Genomic DNA, 19193 nt, shown 5'->3' with positions numbered 1-19193 from the left:
AGGTGACTAATTTGGGATGTCACAGAAAGGAAAGAGAGACCACTCATCTTTAACTAAAAAAAAAAAAAAGAGACCACTCATGTGGGACAAATTACATGGGATAGAGGGACTCTACTTTTCTAGCAACTAAAATGCTAAGCTTGATTTAGTTTTCTTCAGAAATTCATAAATTTATACAAAAATTTGTTTTGTTAATAATTTTTGGGAATTATTTTTTAAAAAAATCAGTCAAAAAATAAATAAAAATTGGGCCTACTTTGTTTCTAATTCGGAAAACAGTTCTCAAAAATATATAATTGATTTAAGATAAATATAAAAGAAAATTATTTAAAAACAAGCCTTTTATAACTAAATTTTCATTAAAAAATTTAGAAAATTAAATCAAACAGAGTTTTGTAAAGTTTTTTTATTCTTAGTACTCTGAAAACATAAAACTATTTTCTGAGTGACAAATCAAACAGGCCTTTTTATTTTCGGAGAACTGTCTTTGTAATTTTCTAAGAATAAATTTTTGTTTTGTGAATTTTTGAAAACTATATTTTGGATGGTAAATGTATTTTTATTTTTTATTTTTCTTCTCTTTATGCTTCGTTCGGTAGAAAAGAATAAAAATTGGATGGAAGGGAAAAAAGTAGGAATCACAGGACATATGACACATCCTAAAGATATTTTTGATTGGTTTGATGGAAAAGAAGAGAATATACTTACAATTTATCATTCATTAGGTGATGAGAAAAGAAAGTTTTTAATTTAGGATAATTTATTATATTTATATAATTCAGAATAGTAGTATTTAAAAACTTTTATAATAGTCTCACTTATCTTCCCTACTCTCTTCGTGACTATGAAACTGTTCACATGGAATAAGGGTTATTTTGAATCCACAGGGTAGCGTAACTTTGTATCTACAAAGTTCAAAAAAATTCAACTGTAGTACATATATTTATAAATAAGTAGTCTAACAGCATAAGAAATCGTAAAAATATAAGGAAACTAGCAGCAGAAACTGCTCAAAATCAAACTTTCTCCAAAAATTCTGCAAAAATAAATAAGAAAACTAATTGCTAAAAACTACTAATACCAGAAAAACAAGTAATTCAAAATCCGTGTAAACTTCTAACAAAAATTCCAAAATATTTAAAATTAGAAACCTAATTGATTGAATTCGGACAAAAGGCACCCTACTTGAGCCGCTAAGTTGCTGATTTTTGCGACTTAAATGTTGTTTGATAACTCAATTTAGCACTTAATTTGCACGGATTAATCGCTTATTAAATTAAGTGCATTTGATTATGCAATTTGAATGTCACTAAAAATGGCATGAATAACGCTGAAAATTAAAAAAGTTATCAAAAAATATTTATTTTTTAATTGCTATTTAAAAACTTCAGCACTTAAAATTTAGTCCCTTGGGCTGTTTCCGATCAAACTATGATCTTTTCAAGTCAAAACGATTGGTTGAAATTATTCGTAAGAAATTGAGTCAGCCTATCCGTTTAACCTTTTGATGAACTCCAAAATAACAAAAGAAATAAATTTTGTTATTATTCTTTTTCTCCTTGTCTACTTTCTATTGAACAAAACAAATTTATTTCTTACTTTCCTATCTTCCATCCACACCTCTTTCTTTCTTCCATTTTCTCAAAGCTTTAACAAATTTAAAACCAAATCACATAAAATTGGCCCGATAATATAGGTTGTATAATCTGCAAGCTCTTCGCTATCTTTATCCTTGATTTCCATAAAATTAATTTGTAGGGTACATGCCCATCTTTTAGAAGTAGTAATCAATTCTCATTCTTCTCTCCTTTTCAGTTTTCACCACTTGACCTTCTCATCTTTCTCTTTCCTTTTCCATAGAACCAACCAGACCCCTATAACTTCCCAGTTCACATTTCACAGTTCTTACTCATTTCTGGTAGAGAGAGAGTTTATAAAGAGAGAGAGAGAGAGAGAGAGAGAGATGGAGGGAATACAGCACAAGACAGTGAATGTGAATGGCATAAACATGCACGTAGCAGAAAGGGGCCAAGGCCCAGCGGTCCTGTTCCTCCATGGCTTCCCTGAACTCTGGTACACATGGAGACACCAGATCCTCTACATGGCGGCCCACGGTTACCGGGCAGTGGCTCCGGACCTCCACGGCTACGGTGACGTACACCACCGGGGTCACCACCACCTCCGCCACAGGCTACACCACCTTACAAATCGTCGGGGATCTCATTGCCCTCCTCGACGCCGAGGCACCCGACCAAAGCCAGGTGTTCGTGGTGGGCCATGACTGGGGAGCAATCATAGCTTGGTGGCTGTGTTTGTACAGACCTGACAGAGTGAAGGCATTGGTGAATATGAGTGTTGTGTTCACACCTAGAAGCCCCAAGAGGAAGCCCCCGAGTCCTTGCGTGCCTTCTATGGCAATGATTACTACATCTGCAGATTTCAGGTTCGCTTTCTATCTCATGCATATACTAGTAATATATATATAAAAAATAAATTTGTAGATCAGTTTATGTTATCAATTGACTTGACAATCATTAATATAAATACCTGTTTTTTAATATTCTACTGGCAAAAATTTTGTTGGACATTATATATTAAAAATATTGATACATGTGCATATATTTTACGTTTTTTTTAAAAAAAATTATTTAAGTTTGAATTGTTGAAAATCATGAAACTTGTAGTCATTTGGTAATTTTGCAGAAATAAGGATCTTAGTGAAGTTTGAATAAATTATTTCTGCAACTATGGAACTGTTTTTTTTTTTTATATAATTTGTTCGTGTATTGTCGCTATCTTCTACATTATCATGTACTAAATCAAATAATTCAATTTTAGTCACATGGCATGGATTGTCGTACGCACCTAATTCTCATCCTATTTAGTTGCTGCTTTTTTGCATTCAATCAATTATTTTTCGGGATTCTAAAATGATCTATTCAACGAGTTGTCTAAGATTGCCAAGTGGAAAATTTAGTATTTAATCGATCTCATCAGACCAAAATTCTTTAAAAAGGGATTTTGATTTAATGTTTTGACTTTAAATTTCAAAATAATTTATTTTTTTTTTTTTTTTGGTTAACCTAAATTTCAAAATATGTCAAGTATGGATAGAAAGATCCATCATGGATTCAAATTGAATCCGAATATGAGTCAACATGATATGTATTGGAGTTTTTCTCTTGAGATCAAACTCAAATCAAACATTTTATTATTATTATTTTTTTTATCATGATCTTGTAATGCTAATAGTTGAATATGGATCTGGGCTCGGGTTTACTTGAATCCGTTCCATTTTATTCCCTAATGCTTTGTTTGGTTGATAGAAAAATAAATGGAAGGGAGAGTAGACAGATGGATGTGACATTCATAAGGAAGGGAAGGTGCCTCCCTCACTTTTTCTTTTTCTTTTTCTTTTTCTTTTAATTTGAAAGAAGGGAATGAGAGTTGTTATGTTCCTTTTACCAATAAACCCTCATTTATAAAATTATAACACGCCTGGGTTTAATAACAAATTTTTGTGAAAGTTAAAAATGAAAATTACATATTTGTTAGTAGTTAGTCTACATTCTCTTTACTCAATTTTGGACAAATAGAAAAACATAAAGGAATGAGGAATGAAGCATCTCTCTTCACTTCCTTCCAACCAAATATGACATTTTTTTTTATTTTTTATTTTTTATTTTTACAATATTACCCCTTCTCATCCATCCCTCCTCAAACATTCCCTCCGTTTAACCAAACATACCATAAGTGAAACCCAATTAAATAGCCACACATTTTCCCATACTCTTCCAAGGAACCATCTGCTCAAGGTTATTTTCGACCTTCAAAAACACCATATTAGTATTCCATTGGTACAAAATAAACAAACTTTACAATGGAAAAAGATGATCGAGCACTTTGAAAAGGTGACCACAGTGAGGGGTGTTTATCTCCTTGTCATCCGCTCTTGCAATGTTCTGCTCATAGATCAGTTCCGTAAGTGCTCCATATTAATTGATACATATCTAATTTAGATCTTTATGTGTGTACATATATTTATATATTATGTATATATAAATACTTCTGACGTAACACGTTTTCTTTTGGTAAAATTATTATTTTCTCAGTGAAAACATAAAAAAATTATAGAAAAAGGCCAACTCAGTGTATGAGACCCATCAATGAGAGGGCATTCATCACTACGTGGTCTGAGAAGGTAACACGACACATCACTACGTGGTCCGAGAGGGTAACATGACGCATCACTACATGGCCCGGGAGGGTAAGGCACGACTTGTATGTACCCGGGAGGGTAAGGCATGACTTGTACGTACACTGAAGAGATAAACCAAAGAAATAAAACTAGAAACAACGTTTACATCTAATTCGTAGAAATAAAACTACAAATGCACTTGAAAAAATGCTTATAGATAGCAAAAATAAACGAACTCGAAGACATTTTACATGCCTAATTGTTGGGATATGTGTGCCCTAGCATAGCAAATTTTTATTTTGGATTGTAAAAGTCATGGTTCCTTATCTGAATATTATTATTAAAGCATTATACAATTGGTGAATGGAATGTATTATTTTTCGATTCATTATGGAATTGATTGTGTCCACTTAATTACAAGATAAATTTATATATGTATGTAATGACAATTAATACTAAGTTATAAATTAGTGATCATAAATGGTTCAAAGTCGGTAATTATGGATGGACATTTAATTAGTTAAGACTTGAACCGAGTCCACGATAGATTGAGATATATTGCGAGAGCTGTCGTATGCAATTGCTCTCTATCACAGTCATGACTTTTGACTCTCAAGCATGAGAGAAGTATAGACTCTTTTATTAATTAATAATTACTTTGATTTGTTCGGCAGATACTTCGGGATCCTTAGATCGGCACTTTGGATAGTTATATAATTAATAGTTAGAAATCTATATCCTCAATATTTGCATCAGTGCTTTTTGTATTTATTTTGTTTTAATTATGGTTGATCATAAATTAAATTCAAAGGCATTCGTATGTTTTAGACAAATGTTATATATATATATTTATTTAGTAAATTATTATTTTTGTCAAATAAATATTTTGTTGTGATCGAGCCGGAAATAATCAAAGATAACAAAATAATTATATTAATTATGTTGTCAGATTAATGGCTTTAATTATCCGATAAATAATTATGCATAGAGGGGTTAAAGTGCAACATTGACTTAGAGGTTATTTAATTAATATTTAATTGGAGTGCAATTAATTTCTTTTAGTGGAGTAGAAATTAATTTATGAATTAATTGAATTGGGTCCATGGTTTAATGGACCGAACCAATTATTAATTTATAGGAGCTAAGAAAATAGTAAGCCCAAAGGATTCTCACCAATAGCCCAAGTTGATATTGGAGTCCTATTAGAATTGGGAAATTTGATTTAGAGATGGAGAATGATTTCTTGTTTCCTTTTTTCTTATTTTTATTTTGCCTATATATACATGGGTTCATGTGTATTTTAAGGGTGACTTTTAGAATAAGAAAAAAGAATACACTTCTCTCTCTAGATTTTAGGGTTTGTTTTCTCTTCTAAAGAAGGCTACCACAAGGCTTGATTATAAGGTCATTCATCAAGGCATATTGGTGATTCCTAAAGGGAAGATCATAATCAAGAAGAAGGAGAAAGGATCTTGCTAAAGGGATCTACAATAAGTAAGAACATTTACTTTAGAGGAAAGATTAAAAGGTTTACTCAAATCTTTTATGTAAGTATTAAATCTATTTATTGAATGATAGATCATCTTTTATTTGTTTTTGCATAAAACTTGTCTCTATGTGATCAATCAAGATCTATGATTGCAAATCCCTCAAAAGTTTTTTAAAAACTTGCACGTTTCCTAACACTAACTGCATGTATGATGTACTTATTACCAATTGAGTAATGCACTACTAGCTCTTCTTATTGACCATTAGATTAAGAAATTTAATAAAATATCCATTTGATTTTTATAGACGACAAAAACTGTTTGAATCCCATGGTCAACAAACAAGAGGGTTCACAACATTTGTGATGAGAGGGCTCTTTTCATAGCATCACTCACAAATATGTTATTCCAAGACAGTTTGAAATGGATTTAGAGAATCCTTGTGATACTTAAAGAAGGATTTAGAGCTACAAATTCTAAATTCTGATGCTCAAGTTTGAACATTGACTTTATAAATTTATGAAATCAAAGTATAATTCAACTGCTCTTATGTGTTGACTTGCATGATATTTCTATACATATCTATTAACCAAACTGTGAATGACATAACCTTCCCAAAAAAGAAAGAACAAAAAAACTGTAAAGGACATAAATCAATGGACATTAGCGAGATGGTATGATTATGATCTCTCCTCTTCAAAGGCAAGGTTGAGTATTCGAGTCCTGTTACGGACAGTACCATGATTGGGGTGTGTCATTTGATGTGAATGACCTAACAACCCATCTAAAAGATAGATTGTTTCATTACTTAATAATGTTTCAAGAACCAGGGGAAATAGAAGCAGAATTTGCCCAGATTGGTACAAAAAGAGTTCTGGAGAATTTTCTAACATACCACAATCCCAGCCCGATTTATATACCTAAAGTTTAAGGGTTTCGAGGTTCATCTGTGTTGGGGATAATTAATTCCCTCCAACCTACTCAACGGTCGGCCGTTGTTGAAAGTTAAATCCATTCTTCATCACGCACAACGAAAGCATTATTACATCACATCAACATAAGTATATATGAAGATAACAATCAAACACATCAACGCATAACACAATATTTTACATGGTTCACCCAACTCTAAGGTTATGTCCATGGGAGAGAGAGATTTCACTATTATGAATCAAGGAAGAGAATATACAACCACATGTCAAAACCCCACTCACTCATCTTCTTTTTTTAGGCTACATGTATATACTCGAGAATTACATATACTTTCACCTCTCCTCACAACACTCACCCTTAAACCCCTTACATCTTTTCTCTCTTCTCTCTCTAAACCTCTCAAACTCATCTCTATTTATAGAATCTTCAAACCCAATTCCTTGTTGGATAAGTATTCCTCAAATCCAATTCCATGTTGGACAAGGATCAACTTACTTACAAGAAATTACCATATCAATATCAACTCTAAAATAAAAACTTAATGGAACACAATTTCCTTCAATAATTTCAACCTTCTAAAACGAAAAAGGAAATCTAATTTTTTGCATATGAATTTTGAGCCACAAACCCAACAATCTCCATCTTGGCTCAAAATTCTATCTCACATTCTTCTCTCCATAACTCCACCTCAAACAATGATCTCTTCATACTTCCAGCTTAAACTCTTCGTAGCTCCACCTTAACTGAAGATTTCTCCACCTCAAATAAAGCACTATAATGAACTTGAGAAACACTTTTATAATCTCTACCTTTTCTCAAATTCATTATTCTTCATATATATATATATATATATATATATATTTTCTCTATCCATCCCATTGGTGTTCAATTGCTCACACATGGTAATCCACCAATTTTTAACTCATCTTCATCAATTGCTTTTCTGGCTTAAGGCAACAAACATCTCCTCTTCACTCTTCATATTCCTCTTTGCTATTTATCGGGCTTAGAGCAAACCCCTTCATTCTTCACACCCCTTGCCCTATCTTGAGAACTAGCACTCACTCTTAGCTTGTCCCCAAGACTTGTTCATCATGGGCTTCACACCATCACCTTCTTCATACCTTCTTGTTATCATCAACTCTAATTGAATCTCCATAGCACCTCACGATCATCCCCTGCTCTGACAAACTTTACACCAATTTTCTACACTGATCTTCAGGAACTATTCACAGGCTCTGACCCACCATCGGCTCTGATACCATTTGTTGGGGATAATTAATTCCCTCAAACACATTCAACGGTCGGCTGTAGTTGAAAGTTAAATCCTTCATTCATTACGCACAGTGAAAGCATTATCACATCACATCAACACGCGTATATATGAAGATAACAATCATACACATTAACGCACAACACAATATTTTACATGGTTCACCTAACTCTAAGGTTACGTCTATAGGAGAGAGAGATTTCATTATTATGAATCAAAGAAGAGAATATACAACCACATGTCAAAACCCCACTCACTCATCATTTCTTTTGAGGCTACATGTATACACTCGGGAATTACATATACTTTCACCTCTCCTCACAACACTCACCCTTAAACCCTTTACATCTTTTCTCTCTAAACCTCTCAAACCCATCTCTATTTATAAAGTCTTCAAATCCAATTCCTTGTTGGATAAGTTTTCCTCAAATCCAATTCCATGTTGGAAAATGATCAACTTACCTACAAGGAGTTACCATATCAATATCAACTCTAAAATAGAAACTTAATGGATCACAATTTCCTTCAATAATTTTAACCTTCTAAAACGAAAAAGGAAACTAATTTTCTGCACATGAATTTTGAGCCACAAACCCAACAATTTGTTGCTGCAATTGTCTTGCCCTCTTGGTTGTCAGAAGAAGATGTTGATTATTATGCTACCAAATATGAAAAGAGTGGCTTCATTGGAGGAGTGAATAACTACAGAGCTTTGGACCTGTAAGTTATTAGCTTCCAAACTTTTATTTCATGAGTGTAGTGATAGCTGAACCATGATGATTTTAATATTAGGAATATATATATTCCATCACCATTCTTTGCTTGAAAAAATTGCAAAATTCAGTATTGTTTTCTGGCTGATTTTGTTGTATTCTTATTATTTTTATTACTTGCCTAAAGAAAAGGGAAAAAAAAAAGTCCATCAAAATAGTATTTTTTTTTATTATTAGATTTCTTTTTATGTAGTTTGTCAAACCTACCTTCAGTTATGTTATGCAGTCTTTGTGTGTGTGAGAGAGGGGGGAGGGAGTTAAGAATACTCTCAACTTACTAAGCAGAACAATGGTGGCTGATTACTTGAAATGAGAATGTGGATAGGCTTTTGTGACGACCCTGGTTTTTAGGCCAGCGTGTCCTGTGATGAACCGTAAGGATGATCCGATAACGGATCCGAATGCGGAAGCGAAAACAGAAAAGAAGACTCTAAGAAGTCAAAGTGACCTTCTATGAGGTCGTGAAACTCAACAAGAATTGATGCAGAAGCAAAAGATCGAAAATATGACAAATAAGCCCCTAGGGGCAAAATAGTCATTTATGAAAACTGTAGATTCGAGTGCCACTGAGTACATCGCTAGAAGGACAACGAAAAACTAATCAAGATGGACTCAAGAATCGCATGATTCGGAGTCCAGACGAAGGAGAAACGACATGATGAAGAAAAACGAGCACTTAAGGAAAAAAGGGTAAACAGGTAATTATTCAGGAAGAACCGAGTGCAACCGAGCACACCGTTGGAAAGACAGCGAAAAATTAGTCAAGTTCAAAAAAAAATTCACTTGAATCAGAGTCCGGACGAAGGAGAAAAGCCCAAAAAAAGAGTTGACGTCGCGGCGACCCGACGAGGGGCCATGGCGCACACGGCGCCTATGCGCGAGCCCACCGGCGTGCATGCCGGTGCCCAAAAACATGGCTGGTGGCAGCCCTTGGCTGCTGCTACATTTTTTTTTTTGATCTGCGCAGAACTGAGGCATGAAACGGAGGTCAAGACGAGTATTTCTGGAAAAATACGAAGAAGAAACCCCCCCCTAAAATTGAGTTTTCTACCTGACATCGCGGACGGAATCGAAAAAAACTCACTGTGAAATCCCGAAAATGCCCCTAGATCAGAACTGAACAAGAGGGTCATAAAGCTGCTAAATGAAAATTGGAAGCTGAAACTTCACAAGGGATTTCCGGTACCAAGACGACATTTTCTGGAAAAACACGAAGAAGAAACCCCCCCCTAAAATCATGTTTTCCATTCAACCATGTCAAAAGAAGAAAATAAAACTGATGTGAAAGGTCCATAATGCCCCTAGATCAGAATATACAAAAAAAATGCAAAATTAATTCACAAGAGGCTCAAAACACAAACGATAAGGTTTTGCCCGGAAACGACCATACACGCAAACGTAAATTACCTATTTAGACGCGCTACAATGGTCCATGGCTTAAAAGTATAGCCGATACAAAATTCGACCCCCCAACGGGTAAAAAGGCAAAAATGGACTTGGAATGGAAAACATGGAATCCAAAAATGTAAAATAGAGTCAAATGACCATTTGGCCCTTGGTCACACTTCATACAAGATTAATAAGACCCTATGAAAGAATGAAAATGGAATTCCCACACTCGATGCAACCATGGTGAAGCAATGACTTGCGATTTTTCAAGGTTTTCATAATATTTCATGAAGTTAAAAAGTTGTATAGAATACAATACACATGTCATTGGCCTCCGGCCTCATCTCATACATGTCAAATACATTGAAAGGAGTGCACTTATGTGCACATTACATACATGGAATCAAATATACATATTTTGACATATAAGTCTACAAAATGACATTTCATGCTAACATTTGCATGAAATGGAAACTTGAAAGCTGCACGACATCCAAGGAATGCTAGGCTTCACGAACCAAGTCTTCGTACCTGAAATATGCCCCAGTATTGTAGGGGTGAGTAACATAAAGCTACTCGTAGGAGATGAGCATGCATCGACCTAGCATTTTACAAATTTATCACCTTAAGGTGAAACATGTTAAAGGGGCTCATGCCACCTAACGTCTATGTCCAAGTGAGACTCGGGGAGCATCCTAAGCTACCTTAGAGTCTAAGCAACAAGAATCATGATATACATACGTGTATGAAACGAATCATAGTTGGGATAATCCAAAGAACACGACAAGAAGAATGCTTGAGCATAGATTAACATGAATTGCATTTTCAATACAATTGAACTAGGTCTAGAGTAATCCATACAACATGACAAAAGCATATTTGAATACAAGTTAACAAGAATCACATTATCCATGCAATTCAACAACAAAAGAGCATGTTATACAATGCAACAAGGTTTAAGTTCTCAAAGCCATCAACTTAGAATCTAAAGCACAAAATAACAGTAGTGGTTCATGCCACCTAACGTCTATGTTATAAATGAATCAATAGGATCAATCCTAAGCTTTATTAGAACGTCAAAACACGATTTTTAATATCGATGCAATTTAATCAACATTGAAAATTCCAATACAACGCATAAAGCACAATTTCGCAAAGTTAACATCCTGTAACTTAAAATGGAACGACAAATGAGAAACAACAAGTTACAACATCATCTAGTTATCAACTTGAAAATGAAATGCGAAATCAAACAAAGTGGATACTCGGACGTCACGCCGGATCAGACCGACAACATAGTTACTTTAGGGTTACTAGCCCATGGGTAACCTCCCTATGTGCACACTAGACCATATAGAGGGACTATCCCCGTACTAGAACCACGTCCTAGCCATAGTCAAACAACGACATCCCCAAGTTTCCAAAATCAACAAGTTGTGCAACAACGCATATATCAATAGGAATATGCAAGATAATCAACTATCTACTAAGCACAACCAAATTTGGAAACCTATACAATACATGCACTAAATCCACAACTAATATGATATGATGAATGTCGAATCTTCAGTGTGCGATTCGTTACATGCTATGCATGAAAGATGTTAAACACGAAGTGTGCAAATCATTACACAAGACAACAATATATTCAACAAGGAAAACATATTCTCATGAATACAAACATAGTAACTATGTTATCCAATGTTCAAAACATAACCAAATGAATATATAACAAGTCTAAGTCCATGATTTGAATATAGAAACCACTTCTAAAACACAACTAGATCATGGAGCAAATTGAAAGAATTTAAATAGATAAACACAATTAAATTCTATAGATTCCGATTCAATTCCAAATAACCTCAATTTAATACATGTTAAAGGATATGGTATGGTCATCACCTATATCCATTCCAAAACTCAATTAGGTTGTTAGAACAACAAAGTAGAACTTTAATTAAATCATGCTAATTTAAATCCCAAGATTCTAAAACAACTTCAAATGGTCCCAAATTAATATATACTAGTAAACAAGTCATGGCCAATACAAACATCAAGTTAAAACCTTAATTAAGCTAATGGGACCACAAAATAGATTTTAACTAATTCTTTTAATTAAAATCTCTAAATTTTCAAACTTAACCAAATGCTCTAAATTTAACATATCTTAGAGAACATGCCAAGGACTAATGTAATATCACATTACAAGCTTATTTCATGCAAGTTACACCTATGTAAATTAAACTTTCACTAAAGTTAAATATAAAATAAAGGTTGCAATTCTCATGCATTTAATCCCAATTTAATATATGTGAACAACCACACCAAGGCTTAATTTTCTAATATGCCACAATTCAATTCCAAGTTGTATATCACCATGAGGATTAAATCTTAAACAAGGAAATTAATTAAATGAAAGGTTTCAAAACCTCACTGAATATTCTAAATCAAATATATGTGAAGCTATATGGCATGTAGATCAAGAATATCAAGTTAGAATTCAAATGGAGTGAATAGTGCGCTTGGGGCAAATTAATTAATCAAATTAATTAATAATTACTAATTTTCAAAACACCTCCAATTACTTTCAAATTCAACTATGTTGAAGAGCATGCTAAGGCCTAATATAATATGCTAACACATATTAATTTCAAGCTAGTTAAGGTCATGTGAATTAATCTTTCACCTAAGATCAATATTAAATAAGATCTTTAATACTTATTCAAATGTTCCAATTTTAATACACGACAATGAGCATATCAAGGGGTAATATAAAATCATGCTACATATTTAAACCAAGTCATGAGCAACCAGGAAAATTAGATCCCGTACAAGAAAAATAAATAATAAAATTTCTAGATTTTATATTTAATTATGCAAACAAGTAGTATAAGCATCACAAGCATGCTATATAACAAGAATTTAAACCTAGAACATCCCCTACTTCAATTTGAGATGAAAATCCCAAAGGCCCACCAAAATAAAAGTGCTCCGAATTCGACGATACCGAGAGGTTTTGTCAGGGACAACACCGTGAACATAACCCCCATCAAAGCCCCATCAAAATCATAACTTGACCTCAAAACCAAACTTAAGAAATGGTCAAAACTGAATTCTAATAAGGGGGAAAGGTAGAGCACGGCAAGGGGAACAACAAACGTTAAGGCCGAAGACTTTCCATCAAGGAAAAGTGAACCAAAAGAGGAGAGAGAAGATGGCAGCACCCCTTGGGCTGCCATGGGAGCTCCAGGTAGTGCATGAAGAGGGGAGAAGATGAAAAATGAAATATCTCACCCCCCTTTTATAGAAATCTCAAAAAGTGCCTCGAACAGGCCCCACTGGGTCCGAAAAAGTAAAATTTGAGCAAACGCGTTCAAATGGCAAAACTTTATGAACGAAAAAGATTCAAAATGATAAAATATGAACAACGGAAGAAACGGCGTAAAAAACCGAGTCCCGACCAAAAAGTTATGCCCAAAACAAATTTGGCGAAAACTAGGGCTAAAAACCCTAAAACTGGAAAACATCGACCAGGAGGAAATTCCAAGAGTATACAACTCAACAAAATGTGAAAATGAATTCCGTACGAGAATCCAGGCTCAAAACAAGACATTTTGCAATAACTTTCATTAATTGCACAATGGCCCCTCCAAAAAGTGAAAACTGCACTTATGGCCCAGAATGAAAATATCTTCCTAAAATATTTTCTTAAAAACCCCTGAAATAAAATATCTTCAAAAGATATTTATGAAAAATACCCTAAGAAAAGAAAATAATTTCAAAGAACTTTGCATCCATGCCCCTATGGACACCGGGAGCAACCAGAGTACTTTCTTGCAAAAGTAAAGATACGTATTTCGAGGAAACCATTCAAGATGAAGGCATGTGAAGTCAAAAACCAACTCTGAGCATGAGAAGTGAGGTTGTGCCAACAATGTGACATATGGGGAAAAGACAGAATAGGGAAAAAGACGAAATAGGGAAAATGACGAAAGACGCATAGTGTCCAAAAAGTGAAAATGTAGAAATGGCTCGATCCTCAAAGGAAGTTGTCAATTCACATGAAAGAGTCTCAGAAACCAATTCTGAGCACTCGAGATGACACTAAGCGACATGAAACAGAGCTCAGAAAAGAAAATTAAACGAAAAAAATTCATTCGTAAAATTTCAAGAAAAAGGAAAGAGAAGCAAATGACCGGGTCATTACAGCTTTGGCCTAGATAAGGCATTATCCCTAATATCCTTAATTGGAGTTCAGTTCCTCTGTTGTGTAAAGCACCATGCTGTAGGGTTTTTTAACACAATTAAACGTGTTCCCAACACGTTAAATCTACCTATTTCAGCCATATTTAATATGTTAAAAAATAGAATTAATGTGTTGACATGGAATAAATGTGTCAAAAAGTAAAAGTAAATTTGTTGAAAAACATAATTATGTGTTTAACAAATTACAGCACCACTATAGCAGATGATCTGAACGTATTGAAAAACAAAATAAATGTGTTTGAAAAATTACATCACCACTACAGCAGATGATCCAAACACCCCAAATTGATAGTGATAAGGACAATTTTTTGGTTCTTAGTCCATTCCCATGTAATATTCCATAAAATCAAAAAGTATAATAATGAGAACCACTATTTGAGTTTAAGCATAATACATTATTATTTTTCTTTGTTGCAGATGGTGTTGTGCCATCCCAAACCCAAAGTTTGTGCACCAATAGATAATGGTGTAGAGCTATGATGAATGTGGCCAAGTTTTACATTTTGAAATTGCCACTACTACCTTTCACTAAAAATATAGTTAGGGCAAGTATGGATCGTCCAAAGGGATTGGTGGGTCGTACTAGGTTGTGGAATCGAGATTAGGGTTAGTAAGTCGAGTGATCAAAAGATTGGTTGGTGGATGAATTACACTAAGATACAATTTAAACTAAAGTAGGCAATTAAATATAATGGAAAGAAAATAAGAGAGAGATCTTGGGGTTTAGAGATCACCACTAAGCATAGCTTTTCTACACCCTTAATGAATGATGAATGAGGGGGAAAACATGTATTACAACATAGTGTGTGTGTGTGGTTGTTTCAACAAGCATAGATGACAAATTAAACATATACTATCTAAGCAACATGGTATATAGCACAATATATCAAACTAAGCCATTAATCATTTCTTTAAGCTCACAATCCAAACACATCACAAGGTTAGAGATATGTGCTACTTGCTTTCATAAGTATGGAACATTAAACAACAAGCATAGATTGTCCTCCCATTTAACACCTAAACTACAACTACACTACAATTAAGCTAATGACATAAAATTAAACTAAGTAAACTAAGGGAGAGGCACAATCTATCAAGAAATGAGTATGAACCATCAAATAAACCATAAGAGCATTCCATTAAGTACTATGTCTTAACAATCTCTAGATCTATAGCATTAATACACATAGACATACATCAATAACACAAGAAATAGAGACAAACACATGAATATCTATTCTAACATACATAAACATATGGATAGAATGAAATGATCAATTGGAAGCATTAAATCACACAAACCATTGAATAAACATGATCTATATATATAAAAGTGTCAAAACATGTATCATAACACAAATCTCCTCAAAAATACATAAATCAAGATGTAAAAAGCATGCTTAGGGCTAACTCTAGCCCCAAGAGGATGTCTAGCCACTTATGGATGGTGTCCTCCAACCCTCAAGGGCTAACTCCATGGTAGAGATTGCTCCTCTTCTTGGTCGGTGGAAGAACTCCAAGCTTGTGTCTCTAGCCTCCTTCTTTCTTTTCTTCCTCCCTAAGAATATAGAAATTGTGTCGCTATTTACTCTCAAGTATATATGCTCAAAAAGTGGCTCATATTCCTTATATAGGTAGGTTAAATATCACCACAAATGAGCTGGGCTCGTACACCAATATTCCTTCCAATGATTGGATATGAGACAACTTTTAATGAGCTGAAAATTAGATTTTCTCGAGCTTTGGGAAGTTCGATCGATCGAACTTGTGATGAGATTAATCGAACATGGCTGAGATTTATCGAATTTAAGCTGGATCGATCCTCTATGGCGGCACCTTTTTGGATAAAAATAAATCTGAGATATTTTGAAGATATTTTTGGAAAAGAGACAAATGTGGTAGGTAGGATGGTACAAGTGGATAAGATGGAATCTTTCCGATCGATCGGAATAAAGTTGGATCGATCGAACTTTGTGGGATCTTTGGATAGGGACAAGAGAGATTGGATCCATCTTGGAATGCTGAGATCGATGAACTTTCGATTGATCGAATATTTTCTGAGATCGATCGAACTTGCTGATTTCCACCATTTGCTTCCTTCTTTGATTCATCTCAAGATTGCTTCAATTATGCTCTTATTTAGCTGAGTTAGCTTATTTTGGGGATAATTACCTGAAAATGAAAATAATACAAAATCAATCTAAAGCGGGAAAATAAAATAGATAAAGGTTCCAGAACACCTAAGCTTAAGGGGTTTAAATGCGCACTTTTCAGCGCTCATCACACCTCCAAACTTAAATATTGCTAGTCCCTAGCAATGAACTAGAAAGTAAAGGAATGAAATGAACAACTATACAACTATGAACTAGAAAGTAATAAATGGATAATACCACTTTCGTAGGGAACACGATTACATTTAGCATATGCAACAAGCCTTTTAAACCCCTAGGTTATCCTTAGTGGACGAGTGAAGTCTCGTGAGGGTTTCCAAAAATGATAACCACAAACATTAAGCTCATTCCTTCAAAAGAGGCACCAATATTGCAAACAAGCATTGGGAGTAAACTACCTCAAGTATGCAATTTTTCAACCCTTTCCAAGCAATCTCCCAAAATTTTAACATCAAGCAAGAAAGTATGGTCCTCCACACATCAAGAAAATGATCATGCAAATCAAAACAACTCTAGAATCCTTTTTGAGTAGACCGGCATCAAGTATGTTGCTATCTTAGCCAACTAAAGAAATGATCACATCCTTACCCTCAAACTAGCACACAAATCTAGTCTCGATCACCAAGATAAAAAGTGGAACTTTTATTAAAACTTTATTATTCTAGGTACGCTTATTCTTTTCACTCGATTTTTTTTTTTTCATTTTTTTTATTTTAATTTTTTTTTTTAGGATTAAAAATGGAAGCATGGTGCAATGTGTTGATCTATTAAGCTTTCTAGTAATTCATGAGGTCGAGCGTTAGGTCAATGACTCCCAAACCAGACGGTTTAGGACATTAGGTGTTCAAACACCCCTAAGGACTTACAAGCTCAAATCAACTAGACTACAAATCAAAACAACCTCCATCTAATCATTTCCCACTTCTCACCTTTTTGGAGAAGTCCTCACTTTTTATTGCCTTTGCATTTTTTTTTTTTTTTTTATAAGTTCATTTATAAACCTAGAGTTTGGGCCCTCCACCTTTCGACGTGAGAAGTTCAGTACTTGATGAGGCTAGAATCCTGGTTACTTAGTAAAAAGGGGTTGTTATCTACCTTTATCAAGAATGAAAGTTTTCAATGCACTACTAGCCCAATTGGGATATAACCAATTCAATAATCAACAAAGCATGTACCCAACAAATGAATGCTAGTATGCACTTGTGCTACTGTAGAATACTAGAGTGAATCTCAAAACAATCATAAAATCAGGATGGTGTGGACCATAAGTGCAAGCATGATATCAACTTTTCAAAAATTTACTCCTAAATGGCATCAACAAGGCATACAAGGAGTATTAGACTCTCAAGTCAAGCAATTTTTAAATTTTAAGCACTATTGTCCTCAAAAGATCAAAATCATAGCTAGTTATGGACCAATCATAGAAAATTCCTCAAATACACAAGTCATGCTAAATTTTTTGAATTGAGAGCAAATACTGCAATTAACACCATTACCCCCCCCCCCAAACTTAAATAGCACAATGTCCTCAATGTGCAAAGAGAACAAAGGTAAGAGTATACCAGTGCAGCTATAGTAAAGAATAGCTGGGACAGAAGTATCCAAAGTAGGTGGCATAGCCCCCCAAACTTGGGATTAACTATGGTCCTCAAAATTTGGCACTTGGATAAAACTCATCAGATAACAAAAAGGGATAATAACAATACACAGTGGACATGCAAGTGTAAATGGGATAGCAACTAAAAATAGAGAGAGGTATAAGGTGGTCCTAAAAATTTTGGGCAGTACTCTCTCTCACTGAAGTCACTGGGATGCAACAAATGGAATCAGTCACAGACAGATATATCAATAGAAGAATATGACATCCAAAAGATCATGGATAAAATAGAAAAATAGAATAAAATATAGTACATCCAGTGAGATATCAAGGCCAATAGACTGGCCGTAAAAATAATATAACAATATCAAAAATATGCAGATATCCCAGATATATAAGAGGAATAAGAAGATATGGAAATCATGAAGAGGAGGTAAGACGGGCAGGGCGTGCTCCGCAGATGTCTCTGGATAGATCATGTAATGCAACTATAATATCCATACGGAGTGAAGTAATGTCAGCTCGGATAGAGACAGTGTCTGCTCGGATAGAGACTACGACATCCTCCAAAGCCTGGATGCACTCTCCAAAGTGGGTGTCTGTGCTGGAGCCTCAGGTACCGCTGGAGCTGGAGACTGATGATCCTGAGCTTGCTCCTCATCCTGAATGGGCGGCCCAGCCGAAGAGTGATGCTCCTGGTCCTCTGCGGGCTACTCTAAGTCAATATCTATGTGCATGACAGCCGGATCGACTGGTATATCGTCCGCCGCCTGCTCTGCTGCTGCTGCCGTTGCCTGCTCCATCTCCTCTCTTTCTATCTCCTCAGCTTCCTCTACAACGTCATCCTGTAGGCTCTTGATAAGAGCCTGGTAGCTCTTATCCCAATCCTTCTTCTTGAATGAGCAAGCTCCAGACTCAGTATGCTCCCGTGGCTGGAAGGAATAATGCTGGTCTCTCAGAATCTGTGTGATGAGATGGCCGAATGGGAGATACTTAGCCCTTTTGGGCTTGGCCTTGTTGATATGATCAACATACAGCTTCATCATAACGCTCTAAGTGAGCGCAAGAATGGATATCCAGTGCCCTGTATAGAAGGCATATAAAGT

At 34.8% G+C, this 19193-nt stretch overlaps 1 pseudogene; it reads left to right on the top strand.

Moving 5' to 3' along the window:
• The window catches only part of LOC132281405 (uncharacterized), a 48022-nt pseudogene extending 29196 nt beyond the window's left edge, over window positions 1–18826 (top strand).
• Window positions 18827–19193: the final 367 nt, after the last annotated feature.

The sequence above is a fragment of the Cornus florida genome, unplaced genomic scaffold (genome assembly GCF_030987335.1).
Source record: "Cornus florida cultivar Cherokee Brave unplaced genomic scaffold, ASM3098733v1 CherokeeBrave_3.0.0_Hap2_Chr11, whole genome shotgun sequence".
NCBI classification, from domain to species: Eukaryota; Viridiplantae; Streptophyta; class Magnoliopsida; order Cornales; family Cornaceae; genus Cornus; species Cornus florida.
This window is presented reverse-complemented; position numbering and strand designations above follow the sequence as displayed.